Source organism: Hyperoodon ampullatus, assembly GCF_949752795.1.
Source record: "Hyperoodon ampullatus genome assembly, chromosome: 3".
Lineage (NCBI taxonomy): Eukaryota > Metazoa > Chordata > Mammalia > Artiodactyla > Ziphiidae > Hyperoodon > Hyperoodon ampullatus.
The window spans coordinates 90,330,849-90,345,188 of NC_136916.1; positions in this window are offsets into that span (position 1 = coordinate 90,330,849).

Consider the following 14,340-nt stretch of genomic DNA (forward strand, 5'->3'; position numbering starts at 1 on the left):
GCCCAACCCGACAAGCTTAAGATCTTTTGTTGGTTGTCTTACATAATTGATATTACATGTATATTTAGAATAAATGGACACTGTACCCTTGTCAGTTGCTCCTTCTAAAATGTTTCACATTCTTTTGAATTGTGTGCAACTCTAGAAATTTCCAATCATCTTACTTTTAAATACCTCACCCTATAATATAAAAGGGCTTAGAGCTTATTTAAATAAAGACATTATACATAGCTCTGCCTGCACTCTTTCAAAATACTCAGTCAATTAACATAAGCTACCTTCCAGAGGATTTGCTTTAAGTCAGGTGGAAAGGAATATTATTTCAGAACCAAAGAAGGAAAAAAGAATATGGAACGCATAGCAAACCAGACATCTGAAAAAACATTAAGACTATTCAATTTCCTCATATTTTAGGGATGGTGGTGGTGGGCTTTTTTTTCTCCCCTTTCAAAGCGTTCTGCCAATGATTGCATTCTAGACTCAACAAAAGGTTTCTGGGACGTCTCCAAAGGGATATAATGTCCAAACTGTTGCAGCCCCTTCTATTAGAGAGAGGCTCAGGAAGTCTCTCTGCAACCTCCAAAATATTGCAGGCTCAATTACCCTCAGGGTACAGTGAACAGGCAGCACCATTAATCATTCCCAGGGCACTTAATGCCCTGAGAACAGTTCTGAGTCCCACAGCAGCAATAGGGGTGTCTAAGAACTGAGCTGGTCTCTGACAGCTGGGCCATGCTGCCACCTTCAGGTCAGCAGAAAATACAACTCTTCGGATGCCAGTCTTTTCCCTCCAGTTCTAGAAGAGCTACAAGGTATGGGATGTGCTGAATATCCCCTCCTTCTTGGGCAAATAACCCTGTTCTTCCTCCTCTCCAGATGCTGGGACTTTCCTCTTCATTGTTTAGTTGCCTGTGGAACAAGTGAGGCCAACAGAAATGGGTGAAGGCTGGCAGCACCACGGTCTTTACCTTCCATGCTTTGCTCACCCACACCCTCATCCACATTGGAGCCCCATCTTTGGGTGCACCTGTTCTCTTGTTTGCCCATCCAGTTGATCAATATTAGGAGTTTCATGTTCTGTTCTAGAGACAAGATACTGTACCTACCTTAAAATACTCTGACTCTGGGTGAAGCAAGAGACAAGAAAGTAAGAGAGTCATGGCCCAGTCACGATGAGTGTTCACACTGGGTAAGCACCAGATGTTGTGGGACCCAGAGGAAGGATATCTACATTGGTCAGGGGTGAAAGGATGTTAGGCAAGTCTCCAGTGGGAGGGACTCTGTAGTGGTATTATACAAAGAATAAGGATGTGTTTTTGAAATCTGATGAGCCTATGATAAAATCACAGCTACAATTACAAATCATGCAACCTTTCCAATTTTCATTTTCTTCACCAGAAAAATTTTTAGTAATAATTTAGTAAAAATTTTAGTAAATTTTTAGTAGTAATATTATTATTTAGTAATAATATTTTATGTTATCAGACAAGATAGAAATTACATATGTCAAATAACTGAGATAGTGTATCAGCTCAATACCAGATAGACATTTTTATTTTAATTATAACAGTTCTGGCAGAGCAAGCTGGTCTTATCTGGGCAGAGAAGAGGGGCAGGGAAAGGACAAAACATGCAAGTCAGATGGGTGAGAGAACTGTGTGTTCAGGGATCTTCAAGCAGTGTGTTATCACTAGAAACACTTCAGTTTCACTCTTCATGTTTCTTGATGTCTATCTCTCCTCTTTACCCTACTCTTTTTTTTTTCCTCTTCACCATCCCCTGCTCCACTCAACATTCAGAGAAAGTAAGAATGCTGTTTGTTTCCAGAATATTAAACAAGTGTTTTAAGTTTTCAGCTAGTTCATGACAGGAATATTTGTTTGGAGGAGAAGCAGGCACCTGAAAAGAATTCTATTTTCATCAGATTTCCTTCAAGTAACTCAGTACAGAAGTTGGTGGGTGGGTACTGACATTCTGATAAAATGCTAGCACTAGTTTGTCCATACAGAATGCACTAGCAAGTTTGAGTGAGCTGTAGTGACACCTCCTGGTAAGAAAAAATGAACATCACTGGATACAAAACTTTCCATGCCTTTACAGTTTTATAATCAAAACCAACACATGAAAACATCTTTTCCACATGAAGTGTTTTTCTGTCTGAAGAAAACAAAAAAGTTTCAAAGACAGACACACACATATACAATACTCAGGTTTGACTGATTTCCATTTTCAAAAGGAGCCGAATCAGAGAAAGATGTAAAGATTTTGTTTTTGGTAAAGATGTAAAGATTTTTGTTTTGTTTTGTTTTTTTGTTTTTATTTCATGACATCAAATAACTAATTTGACTTTTAAAAAAATCTTTCATCCACTTATTTTGGCTTTATGTATATACAGAGCCTTATTCAACATTTTCTAAAGCTAAGAAGTAAAATGTTATGGAAGTTACTTTATGTAGTATTTTTAAACTGGTTCTTTGTGAAATGCTGGTCTGACACTTTCTCTTGAATGCCTGAACTATCGACACTCTAATACCTCACCCCAAGCCCACCCCGTACCCCCATCACTGCAGCTTCCATTTAGCCTGAAGTATCTTTACATCTCAAGTCCCCCAATTCACCTACTGTTCCCCTCTCCACTCTCAAACTCTCTACTTCTTTCAAAATGTACTTGTGTACTGACAAGTACTGTTAAGGCCCTGTGAACCAGAGCTAAAATAACAATTGTTAACAACTTAACTTTCTATAACTCCTTAGTGACTTACAGACCTTACAAATATGAAGTTAGTCATTCTAGAAATGCAAATTCCAAGATGACAATAGTGAGAATCTCAGCCAGCCAGCCAGCCGTCCAATATTTATTCAGGACGACATGCCACACTCTCTTCTAGGTATTGGGGAAAACAAATATAACCACGACAGACGTCATATTTATTTCACAGAATTTAAATTCTAGTAGTGAAAAAGAGGGGAAAAAGGTTAACAAACAAACAAAAAGCTCAAATTGTGATAAGGTCTATTAATAAAATGTGGAGAGTGGAAAAAAGAATAGTATGAAGTGTCCCTTAGATGACTAGAAATCAGGAAAGGGCTCTTAGAGGATGTGGCAGAAGCTGAGACTGGTGGGACAAGAAGCAGCTCTGGGGAGAATCAGATGAGAGTATACCAGGCAAAGGTAACAGCAAGTACAAAGGCCCAGTAACAGAACAGGACTTGGTGTTTTCAGAGAAATAGCAAGAAAACAGAAAATAGCCAAGGGTAATAAAGTTAATGCAGGTGATCATAAGGATTTAATTCAAAGTGCAATCAGAAGTCCTTGGATGGTATTAAACAAGGAAGGTTATAATTTAATTTAAGCCTTGACAAATAGCTAACACATAAAACTACTTGCTTTAAGCTAGTTGTTCATTTAATTCTCATAATAACCTCAAAAGGTAGGTATTAATATCTTAAATTTTATTGATGGGAAAATGAAAGTAAAAAGATGTCAAGTAACTTGCCCCCAGTCTCATAGCTAGTAAGTGGCAGTGCTGGGATTCACACTCAGGCAGCCCACCAATGGGGTCCATGCTTTGAACACTCTGCAATATGGCCTCTCAGATCATTATTTCTGCACCAGCAAGAGTGGGAAGAACCTGCTGAAAGCTAAAGCAGTGATCCAGGCTAGAAATTGTGGTGTCTCACAATAGAAAGACAGGGGTGGAGATGGTGAAAACTGAATAAACGTGTGATGTATTTTAGCAGTAAATTCCATGGGTCTTGGCAGATTGAATGTTGCAGGCAAGGGGAATGCCTGGTGGGGACTGATATTTCAATGACACTTGAATCACACTATAGAGATGGCTTTCACTGTTGTGTTTATTCAGTGGACGTTTTCTATGTCACCAGGATCTTCCTGTCAAAAACCTTTCTCTTCCAAGCTGAGTGGATTTTCCGAGAATCTGCTATACAGAACGATTTTCATCTCAATGTCCAAAGACACAGCCTTTTAACATGGTTCATTTATTTTTCTGGTCTTTCTACATACATATAACAAAACTGTATCATGTATTATGTACAGTTTTAGGGGTTTTTTTTACATTATATCATTAATTTAAAAAATAATTTTAAATGATGTTTAACATTCTGTCATAAGAATGTACTGTACTTTATTGCGGTTTTTTTTCTCTCCTTGGGCTGGTCTATTGTTTCTAATTTCTTCATTATACCAGCATACTTTACAAAAATCTTTGACTCCAACCCTGATTATTTCCCAATGCTAAACAACTAAAAATGAAAGTTCAAGGTCTAAAGTAATAGTTTTACTCACTAACAAATTGCATTTACATATTTCTACATTCACTAAAATGTAAGTTTAAATTCTACCAGTGCTATGTGAGAGAACCTGCGAGAAGGCAGATTACATGGGAGCAAATACTTGTAGTTAGATAAGTGTGGTAGTGGGCAACTGTGCAGTTTTTTTCAGATGGCTCAATATCAGCGAATAGGAAGCAAGGCCTTCATCTGAGAGTGAGGATGTAGACAGAGGTACTGAGAGTTTGGAGGAGAGAAGAGGAAGCATGGTATATAGTCTTCTAGGAAAGCAAATGAAGCAGGCTAGTTCAGTAAGATTATCTGATGATTTTAAGAATCCATTTAAGATGAATATGAAATGACACCATGGTTGTGTACTTAGATATGTCCAGCTGCATGGGTGCAGACATACATTATAAGAGTGTTGGATTTAATCAGGATTAAACCTCCAAATCTTGATTTCTAGTCCAGACTACTAAACTGGTCTTCAGTCTAACGTATGATACTTCTGCTGGACATTCTGGATTTTCCACATATGCTTCACTGTTCTTTTCTCCAGCAGCTCTATGCCAGAGACCCCCATCTACTGCTTCTTCACCTGCTAGACTTCTGCTTGTCCTTTTTGCTTCAAATCCCCCATTAACCTTTCCCAGACCACCCTCCACCCACCCAAATTGAGAAACACACCTTTCCTCATAGCTCCCCAAATATTCCCTGATGATGTGTGTAATTTATTTTACCACATTAATTCAGTATTTTTATTCTCCATTTGATTCTAAATTCCTTCAGGGCAAGACCTTTTTATTTATGTTTTTTATGCTCATTTCCTATGTCAATACCTGATGCATAGTAAGTCCTCATTTAATGTTTATTAATGAGAGTTTTTGTAATTAAGGGATAAATTTTCTGATAAACCTTCATCATCAAGAAAACAAGTTACCTTGATCATACCCACACCACACCATACAGGACTAGTGAAGATTTTCGTCAGTAAAAAGCAACAGGCCTAAGGACAAATTATTCAACTACTAGTCAAAACTGTTATAAATAAATAAATAAATAAGTATTCACTCCCACATGTAGCTTAGATCCAACATCTAGTTTGTCTCTTTGGCATTATAATGATAGTAATAATCATAGTAAATACTATATTTGTATAAAATTATTTAAATTTTCTAAACATTTTCAGGTATACAATATGACTGTAAAACACACACACACATATACACACATTTTTCCAAAAAAAATGCCAAATTCAAATACAATGGTGGGGATTCCTTCAAAGAGAAAATGTCTTATAAGTAAATCTTTATGAAAAGATAGGCATTTCACAAATCTGGTAGAGAAAGTAGAACATTCCAGGTTGAGTATAGCATGAAGAAAATGTCTAAAAGTTAATAAACTGTAAACTTATCTTTGTAGGCACAAATGTATAGCTTATATAACTTTGCCTTATGGGATCACGTACAAAATCCATAGTGAACAAAAATATGCAGAATAAATAAAGAACTTACTTTTTCATTTTTTATTTGGTCATTCTACCTTTAGGCAGACACAGACATGGAATAAAGAAAAGAAAAGCTAAATTTTGATCTAATAACGTAGCATGGGAATTGCAGATACATTATAATTCTCTTGCCACATTCCCCATACACAAAATGTAATGAAAAATAGAGACAAAAGAAACCTTAATTGTCATTAGAGAATAAAATAGTATTTCCACTTAGATCTTTAAAGGCAGCTATTCTTAAAAATTAATTCCTTTGATAAATGTTCAAGTTTCTTCCTCACTTTTTCTACATGAACATTTATCCTATGTGCTCTGGATGGAAATGAATGTTACCAGATCTTTGAGTTCATATTCACAGCCCCAAGAGTTATTCGTAACTGAACAAACTGGTGAAGGATACTTAACTGGTCTCCAAATCTCTTAAGGATAATTTGAAGACAAATTCTCTGCCCAAATGTTATTAATTATATATTTAGCACCTTAGGTAGCTTATTTCTGAGAGGCTTTAGAGATCAAAAAGGATGTGAAAAAAGTGAAGAGAATCAAAGCTAAAACATCAATCTGAACTGAACTGCACAATGAGAATTTACTCCAGCACTTTGTTGCAATGTAATCTATAAATAACCCTCTAAGGTTCACTTGCCAATTAGGAATCATCACATGGCAGGCACCTTAGATGTCAGTAGTTAATTTTCATGTCAGTGAAACATTAATTTGATGAAAATTTTAAAGCTTTATGCACTATTTATATCATAAGTGGAAGCACAGTAAATGTACTACACGGATTTTCATTGTATCCAATGTGCTTTTTAAAAGGCAAAGTTTAAATGATCATTATTTACCAAAGTCTGATAGTTTGCTTCAGTTCAGGACAACAGATCTGTGTTTCAGACTTTATTTTTAACATTAACTATAATTGAGATGTCTGAAAAAAATGGTGTGTATATGGGAGATAGAGAAGATGAGAATCAGATTTATACCCAGAGGTAGCTGTTTAGATTTGAAAGTTTAATTCAGAGTTTGTGGCCTTAGCCATAAACATGTCACCCTGGGTCGATAATTTAGTTCTTTTATTTTTCACGGTTTTACTTTTTTTTCTTTCCCTGAGAACAGTTTTGTGGGTGGTCCCTTCTAAAAGCTGAAAATGGTTGTTGATTCAAGTACAAAGGGAAACAACCAGTGGGCACTTAACTACTGTATTTAAGTACATTACTTAGAACTATTGTATTTACATATCCAGAAATTTCATAAGCTGACAAGCCTGGTGGGATTTAGCTTGACATTGGAATTGTCACACTTGTCAATCAGGTCCAGCCACTGGCTGACTGGGGAGCAAGTAGAAAAGCCAATGAGAGACAGAGGAAGAGAGAAAGAGAAAGAAGAAAAAGAGAAGAGAAAGGTCTGGAAGTCTCCACTCTACTACCACAGAATCACAGTGACTTTCCAACATTTATTTTCATCCTCACATCCTCAGACTATTTAGAGTTTAGTATACCCAGAGGGGAATTCTAATGAAAAGATTTGGTTACTTTGCTCTACCAGTTAGTACTATTAATAGTGTTTTTCTAGAAAGTGGAAGCTGAGCATCATTAAAGATAAAGTCTAGGTTTTCAATTTAATGCAAGAGATGTGTGTATATATTGATTCATTGTTACCTAACTTGTTATGTGTTTATAGCTTCTATATTGAGCTAGATTATAAGTATCTTTAGATGAGAAATTATGCCTTAGTTTGCCTGATATTCCCTCAGCATTTGCAATATTAGACCTTAATAATAATTGCAGACTTGATTGTATTTCTAAACACTTATTCAAATTAACTTTGATGGTCTGTCTCCTTCCACAGTGAAAGAAAAAAAAAACAGACCTTTTTTTTTTTTTTTTTTTTTTTTTTTGGTGGTACGCGGGCCTCTCACTGTTGTGGCCTCTCCCGTTGCGGAGCACAGGCTCCGGACGTGCAGGCCCAGCGGCCATGGCTCACGGGCCCAGCCACTCCGTGGCATGTGGGATCTTCCCGGACCGGGGCACGAACCCGTGTCCCCTGCATCGGCAGGTGGACTCTCAACCACTGCGCCACCAGGGAAGCCCAAAACCAGACATTTTGACAGAGAAAACACATAAGTAGAATAAGATAAGGTCATTGAGAAAGATAATACACAAATGCATCCTATAGAGCCTTATCTGATCAATAAATTAGATCTCAGATTGGCTCTGAGCTTTCTAGTGGTCAAAGGAAAAGATGAAATGTGATCAGTTAAGAAATTCACATCACCCCCGAGATTAAAAATACTCATTTATCAGGGAAAAAAAGGTATATATCAAAAGTATACACAATCATTAATTTGCATCCCTTTATATTCTCATTTCACAAATGTTTACATTTTCTGTTAATCATGTTAATCTTCGTTTTCAAGAGAATATAAATGAATATTGGTTATTAAAAATAAAACCTAATTCAATATTTTTCTTCATATTAGTTTATGGGAAGGAAAACTAAATTTAAGATTTAAATGCACTAATTTGCATCACTTAATCAATTTGTTTCTGGTTGCATCTGGTTCTGAAAATTGAGTGTTAAACTTTACCTTCCTCAGTAAACATATAATAAGCACTAAACTTACAGAAGAAACTGAACTATTTAAATAAAACTTTTCCAAAATAAACATTGACAATTTTCACTTTTACATAAATAGAACAGTGCTCCCTCCCCTCCTAGCCCCTCATCTATACCCACTCCTGGCCAAAAAACAAACAAACAAAAAAATAAGAAAACTGTGGGTAGTTTTCATTACTTAGTATGAAGAAAAGTGAATGGAATTAAAGTCACCATTCAAATGTAACAAAGCGAAGGCACTATGATACTCTGATTATTTCTATTGTTTGCCTTATGATATGTGAGGTTAGTACCTGAATTACCCAAATGTATATTATGTGCTACATAGCTTGGACTTTTAAAGGTCAAGTAAGTATTCCTCAGTGAATTTTATTCAGGTGAAACCTGCCCTCTCTTCCCTTGTTAAGCTCTGACTCTTTCCAGGTTTAATAAAAGTGGTTCTCTCATCCCTCCCCCAATTCCCACGTGTTATCAACAGCAAATTCCCTACGGAGACAATGTTGAAGATATTTTCACATAAATTTATGACATAGGAGAAAAATAACAAAAAAATTCACAGCCAACAGAGTATTAATTTAAAAGGCAATTAATTCTGAAGAAGAAAAGGGGATCAACATAAACTCAGCAAGGATCTGAATGATAGTAAGTATATAGTACAAATAATTCTCTATTTGGGGGTCCTGAGAAATTTCAGCAAGTGGTTGTGGGGTAATGAATGTTTGTAATTCATCAGCTACTATTTTAAAATGCAAAGCACACCATGACATCAATGATGTTCTTTTTAATCTCAACAAATAGGCTATTACAATTAAAGCACTTGCAAAAAGACAGTGTATTTAAATATAGATTTTGATGAGATTTCAATGTTTTAGTAACAATGATTTAATAACATTTCAAAATTCTATGGAAAGAAGAAAATGTGTTATGAGATTGGTTCAAAAATGCATGTGTTTGTATGCACCAGTCTTTTATGAGTATTTAGTAACAGCCAGCATTTCTATCCTGAAAATTTCTTTTCCTCAGGATCCTTTAATAAGGTTTTAGTGTATCTTTATGAAAATAATTACTATTTACTTAAAAAAATATTTTTCCCAAGTAGGGAAAATAATAGCATTCTAAAGTGCTTGATTTTCTTTTCTCACTTTCCATCTTCCTTCAGCTCCCAGACAACAAAACAATGGTCCTTTCTTCATGTGGAAGAGTAAACTCAATAAACACAAATGGCTAGGGGTCCTCACAGCAGTGAAATTATGGCTTCACAAGGACTTGTTTTTTTTCTTTATGAAGAAACAAGTTTAAAAGAACCTTTTTCAACATAGAGTCATGCACATTTCAATGATATAATTAAATTGGCAACACTAAACACTGCTGACTGATAAATAAGACCAAAATAATTAAGTTCTGTTCTTTGTACAGTCAAGAGTTAGGGCAGCAGTCAATCTGGGTAAGAATTTGGGAGTCTGGAGACTTCAGAAGATGAACAAGCAAGTAGCTAAAATTGGTCATGTGGGAAGGTAGTTAAATGAGTATACAGTTTATACAAAGCTGTGGATACCTTGCATAACTTAATCTTCATTAGAACCTGGTTGATTCATTGCTCACATGGTCCCATACTAAATTGGACATAGCGTGCAAGGAGACAAACAAAAGAAGAGTATAAAAGATAAGTCCCTGTATTCAATGAGCACTACTGATATTGAAAATCTAAAATAATAAGACTGAAAATATAAAAGTTTTTTTTTCAAAGCCAACCCCCTCCCTCCAAACAAGAGGCACAAAAACTGTGATGAAAAGCATTAAGGATATAAACAAATACTAAGAGTGATAAAGGAGAAAGAGGGAACACAATATACTTTCTACATACATATTTGTGGAACTATAAGTATGGTTTCAATGCCTACTCAGGCCTTCCATTTCTATTTTCTTCTACCTAACTCTTGCTTCCCTCCTTAGAATAAATCACACAGCTTTCAATAACCTAAATAACACTCCTGGTGCATGTTTTTTCCCCTGTGGAATCAGACTGTGATCAGAGAGAGGTGTTCATATTATTTCTCCTGGGGGCTGGAACTTCAGGTTTCAGCAGACCGATGCCCTTAGCAAGTCCATCACGCAAGTCAAAGCAAATATAACCAGGGCAGTTAGGTGTGTTAGTAACTACTGAGATTTACAGAAATATATATTTATATATATTACACCCACACCCACACGTATATATATACATATATATATTTTTAAAATTCCCTCTTGTTGGATCAGCTTACTCTGATTACTACCCATGGACTTTAGAAAAAGAAGAAACATCCTTCTCAGGAAAATGCACCTTCCTTCCTTCGTAGTGCTAAGGAACAGACACCATGAACAGGTGATATCACTGTAATTAAGGGAAATGGGAAAACGAGTGTCCTAACCTCCAACACAATGAGCATGCGCTAGTTGTGTTTTGGCATCTCCAGATGGGGATAACTGGCTCCCTTCGACTCCGGGTGCACCGTCTGCCTTCATGTATGCTAGCATGCGGCTAGGGTGGAGGAGCAATACATGTCTACACCAGCGCTTGGCCCTTTGTAGAGTGGAAATTGCACTTTGTTTTTAAAAACGGATTCTTCTCCCGAAACCATACACTTCGACTAGCTGAAGGCACAAATAGAATGATAAATACACATTCCCCCAAAGAGGCGAGGATGGGGGGAAGGGGTGAAAAAGAGAAACAGGTGCTAGCAAGAGAAAGCAGCCAGTTGCCAATAACACTTAAACTCCATCTTCGTTGCTCTGAAAACGATTTCAGTGGGAAAATATCGCGCCCTGCTTCTGATGGTTTCATTCACTAAGCTGTCTCCGTGAATGAGAGTCAGACCTAAGTTTCACACTTAGCCGCGGTTTTCGCTGACGACTACTGTTGCCCTCCGAGCTCGAAGTCCGTTTCCAAACTGGAAAGCCCTTTCCTCCCGGTAGCCTTGACCTCACTCCGGCAAGTCGTCACTTTTATATACGGCCCCGTTTTAAGTGTCTGTCGCTCAGCCCGGCCCCAGGAACAGTCACCGCGAACAATGAGCCAGACAAGGGATCCACCCAGCGAACGCCTCCTCGCCGGCAGCGCGCAAGCCCGCTAGCTCGGGACGCTCGGGCTTCGGGGCTCTCTTCAGCCCTGTCCTTTCCCCTCCAGAACCCGAGAAAAGCAAGAAGGTAGGTCGTTTCCACACCCAGACTCCCGTGAGCACCCAGTCAGCCTCCCTCTCAGCACCCGCTGTTAAAGACGCTGTATCTAAAAAGAAAACCAGCAGAGGGGGCGGCGTGGTGGTCCGGCCGCTTCCCACCCGAATCCAGCTAGCCCAGCAGGGGCGCTTAGGCACTCATTTGCGCCCAAGTCCGCCGCATGTTGAAATCCCGAAGGATTGGGGGTGGGGGGGGGCAAGAAGTGGGGCCAGGAACCATAAAGTGGCTTCCGCTCCTTCCCCCCGGCCTGGCCCGACTCTGGGATCCGGCCAGACACAAAAGACCGGTTGTATCTGTGCCGACAACTCTGCCGCCGCCTCCATCTGCGCCGCGCAGGGCAACCGGGCGGCAGAGCCTCGCGGCCGGGTCCCCGCGCCGACCGGGGCGCGCTCGGAGCTTGGAGCATCCATGGACGCCGCCGGAGCTCTCTGGTGCGCTTTTCGCGCAGCCCTCCCCTCCCCCCAATAGGAGCTCCGAGCACCGCGCTCCGCAGATAAAGAGGCTGAGGCGGCTGAGGAGAACTGAGAGAAAAAGAGAGACTTACTTGGGGGCGGAACGCTCCGCCGGACTCCCGCTTCGGACCCGGCAGGTGCCAGGCACCGCGGACCCAGGCTGAAGGCGCTGGCGCAGCTCTGAGCTGGGCTCCACTTAGCGAGCACGGGAAACTCCCCTCGCCACTCGGCCCCGCGCCGCGCTTCTCGCTGTCACCGCACCGAGCGACGCAGGCACGCTTCCCACTGCCTCCTCAGTCCCGGTGGGTCTCTCTGCCCTCCTCTCCCAGTCCGCCTGCTCCCCCACAGGCCACACCCTGTCACCTCAGCGGCCCTCCACTCCTTCCTCTTTGACACTTCCACCGGTTACTCCTCCGTCTGCGTCCTCCCACCCCCGCCCCCCACCCTCAGCCCACGTGCTTCTGCCGCTCCCGCTGCTCCGAACTTCCCCTGACCGAGCCCCCACCTCCGCTGGGAAACACCAAGGTCTCCAAGCCCAGGCCGGGTCCCGCTCAGGGTAGCGTAGCGGCTGACTGACCTTTAGGTCTTCGCCCACATTCCGCACCCCCGCTGAGTACGCAGGTTCCATCATTTTGATTTTGTTAATGCGATGGGTTAGGCATTGAGTACTATATACAAGGACGTAATTTTTAATGTGCCATATATCACTTTTAATATTGTAGAAATTTATTCCTGCGTGTCACTTGGTAATCATACAGCAGCTATTCACTGGCCTTTGGGGCTGGACTGTCAGCCCAGCCTTCTCCATAGGCAGAAAGCCCAGAAAATTCCTGAACACCCTCTTTTTGCCCAATCCAAACCAAAAAGCCATTTTCTACTGTTGTTTGCTGTTGTTATAGAAAGGTCTTGATGGTCACTTTTCCCTGTTCTGCAGACAAAGTTAGAGGTTTCTTTCCAAGGGCTCTTCTCAGCAGTCTTACAGTTCCATGTTAGTTCTTACCACACATTTGGTATTCCCTCTTCATTTGACTGCCTCTACTCCTGGTCTATAACTTTCTCCAAGAAGAACTTTGTCACGCTCATAACTTGCTCAGCAGCTTCTAGTATAGTTCCCAGTACATACTATATGCTCAAAAAATTGTTCAAGGAAACCATGCCCTTTAGATATGATGCAAGCATTGGTGGTTTTATATTTAAAGGAATGAAGCCTTCAGTTGCCTGCTTGCCCACATCCCAATAGGTCAAGTAGAAAACAGAACTTTTTGCATTCAGCTGGGTGATTTCTCATGCATTCCTTAATGTAATAGTTAAAACAACTCTTATTTGTAGGTATTACTTTTTCTAACTTTGTGAAGATTACTAAGCTTGAACTCCTAAGTGTCTGAGCTGAGGCTCCATGTTTCTTCAGACTAGCACAAGCTGGTGTTCTTATCACATTACCATCTTGCCCTGACTGTCCACCCTGCCCTGACTGTCCAATGCTACATGCTAAGGCTACCTACCAGCTCTCCTCCAAAGAGAGCATTTTACCTTTTCCTTTTCCTCTTCTGTAACTCTTGACCCCCTAAGTTAGGGTTCAAAAACAAACACAAAAACAAAAAGCCTCTAAGCTCAGACTTCTCTTAGTACTTACTGTCTTAACTCTGACACTTAAAAAAATTTTTTTTGGCATATATCTTGCCTCAGCTATCCTTGTTTCTTACACAGGGATTCTTATTTCTTTGGTTTCTCCATTGAAATAAATAGCAACTAACATTTATTAAATTAGAGATATCTAACAGCCAGGCATTGTTCTGAGAGCTTTACACATATGTTAGCTCATTCAATCCTCAAGAACCATATGAAGTAGAGACTATTTTATAGATGGGAAACAAGCACAGAGGTGGGGTCACAAAGCCAGTAATTAGTGGGGCAGGGATTGGATTCCTGACAATCTGCTTTAGAGGCTGCTCTCTAATCACCCTGCTATGTGACTTTCCACAATCCCTTGCTCCTAAGAGGTGTTAACAAATATTTTAAATAATGAATATTCATCTACACCTAGCTTCAGAGCAGGAAAAAGAGACAGTAATGAAATGGGCAGAAATCTAGGTTATCGAGGACATATGATTGGCCCCAGCACCACCAGAACTACTTTCTTTGGGGGATCATGGACTCCACCTGTAACCTATATTTGAAACACGTGAGGGACACAGTCCAGGCTCATGACTTCAGGTGTGTAAGATAGCAAAGGCTTTAAGGCTGGATTTCAGGTCTTTC